General features: G+C 46.5%; 1 protein-coding gene across 6 annotated transcripts in view; it reads right to left on the bottom strand.

Annotated features, from left to right (window-relative positions):
• The window catches only part of LOC143297784 (uncharacterized), a 73,136-nt gene that overhangs the window by 64,988 nt on the left and 5,648 nt on the right, over positions 1–2,500 (bottom strand). The gene's annotated exons all lie outside the window — the stretch shown is intronic.

Below are 2,500 nucleotides of genomic sequence, written 5' to 3'. Positions count from 1 at the left end.
TACTGTGATCAATGGCTTCATGTACTGCGATCAAATGGCTACCTGCACTGTGATCAATGGCTTCATGCACTGTGATCAATGGCTTCCTGCACTGTGATCAATGGCTTCATGTACTGTGATCAAATGGCTACCTGCACTGTGATCAATGGCTTCCTGCACTGTGATCAGTGGCTTCCTACACTGTGATCAATGGCTACCTGTACTATGATCAATGGCTTCCTGCACTGTGATCAATGGCTTCCTGCACTGTGATCAATGGCTTCTTCCATTACTGTGATCAATGGCTTCCTACACTGTGATCAATGGCTTCTTCCATTACTGTGATCAATGGCTTCCTGCAATGTGATCAATGGGATTAATGGCTTCCTGTACTGTAATCAATGGGATCAATGGCTTCCTGCACTGTGATCAATGGCTTCCTGCACTGTGATCAATGGCTTCCTGCACTGTGATCAGTGGCTTCCTACACTGTGATCAATGGCTACCTGTACTGAGATCAATGGCTTCCTGCACTGTGATCAATGGCTTCCTGCACTGTGATCAATGGCTACCTGCACTGTGATCAATGGCTTCCTGCACTGTGATCAATGGCTGCCTGCACTGTGATCAATGGCTTCTTTCACTACTGTGATCAATGGCTTCCTGCACTGTGATCAATGGCTTCCTCCACTGTGATCAATGGGATCAATGACTACCTGTACTGTGATCAATGGGATCAATGGCTTCCTGTACTGTAATCAATGGGATCAATGGCTTCCTGCACTGTGATCAATGGCTTCCTCCACTGTGATCAATGGGATCAATGGCTACCTGTACTGTGATCAATGGGATTAATGGCTTCCTGTACTGTAATCAATGGGATCAATGGCTTCCTGCACTGTGATCAATGGCTTCCTGCACTGTGATCAATGGCTTCATGCACTGTGATCAATGGCTTCCTGCACTGTGATCAATGGCTTCCTGCACTGTGATCAATGGCTTCTTCCATTACTGTGATCAATGGCTTCCTACACTGTGATCAATGGCTTCTTCCATTACTGTGATCAATGGCTTCCTGCACTGTGATCAATGGCTTCCTGCACTGTGATCAATGGCTTCCTGCATTGAGATCAATGGCACCTGCACTGTGATCAATGATCTCCTGCACCGTGATCAGTGGCTCCTACTCGGCATTTCGTTCCTTCGGTCCGCAAATGGAGGATAATATATTGGCTGTGTTAACATGGAAGATGTTTTTGTCAGTTGTGTTAATATGGAAAATATTTTGGTATGTTGATATCGAAGGATAAAAAATGATGTGGGGTGAGATGCAAGAACAGATAAAACACGTGGACAAACAAAACAACAACAACAACAACATAAAAAAGGGTAAATAAAGGATAGAGGAAGAGAGAGAGAGAGAGAGAGAGAGAGAGAGAGAGAGAGAGAGAGAGAGAGAGAGATAAAAATAGAGAGAGGGGGGAGAGAGAGAGAGAGGGAGGAGAGAGAGAGAGAGCGGGAGGGAGAGAGAGAGAGAGAGGGAGAGAGAGGGGGGGGGAGAGAGAGAGAGAGAGAGGGAGAGAATTGGAGGAGGAGAAGAAATAGAATTGGATAAATAACCCACAAAAAAACCACAAAAAACCCCCACAGAGATTGAAGACACGTCCGTCCAGCGATAAAAAACAGTCTGAAGAATGTTGTGCACTCAGGACAGTTGATAAACAAAGAAAACCTGAAACACTCTGCACAACACCAGATGATAAAAAAAAACAAAAAAACAAACGATGACGTGGACAACGAAAACTGAAGAAAACGACGATGAAAGCGGGTACACGATGAAAGCGGGTACACGATGAAAGCGGAAACACGATGAAAGCGATGAAAGCGGGTACACGATGAAAGCGATGAAAGCGGGTACACGATGAAAGCGGGTACACGATCACAGTGACGAGAAGAGGGCAGCGAGGGAAAACTGCAGACAACAGACAACTGCAGCACCAATGCTACCCGGCCGGCACAGGTGGAAGGACAAATGGCACAGGAAGTGGGACGCTGCCAACCGGGTACCACTACCCTGACGCTAGAAATTAAAAAAAAATAAAAAAAACAAAGACGAGACACGTCCAGCAGGGCACTCCCTCTGAGCTGGAGCACACAGAACATCGATAAAGGCTCACCCCGGAGGAAAAGCCATCCTCACTGAGGGTACCAACTGCGCAAAAAGCCCCCAAAACCCAAACAAGCACGACCTTCCTCCAAGAAGGCCGCGGGCGCAAAGCCTAGAGAAGTGTCACTGACAGAACAGAGAGACTTTAAACTCTGCTCAGCAGTGATACAAACACATAAACGAGACTCCCCGATTGCACGTAAAAAACCGCACAACCGGGAGCTAACACACACTAAATAAATGCTCGAATGGGAGAGGGTAAATGGGGAAGGTAATGCACAAAACACTCCATACGAGATTGTCATGAGTTGTGACAGTGTGTGTGTGTGTGTGTGTGTGTGTGACTGAAGCCTG

This window comes from Babylonia areolata, chromosome 23 (assembly GCF_041734735.1).
Source record: "Babylonia areolata isolate BAREFJ2019XMU chromosome 23, ASM4173473v1, whole genome shotgun sequence".
In the NCBI taxonomy this organism is placed as follows: Eukaryota; Metazoa; Mollusca; class Gastropoda; order Neogastropoda; family Buccinidae; genus Babylonia; species Babylonia areolata.
The sequence above is the reverse complement of the archived record's forward strand: the minus strand, read 5'-3'. Positions and strand labels throughout refer to the sequence as shown.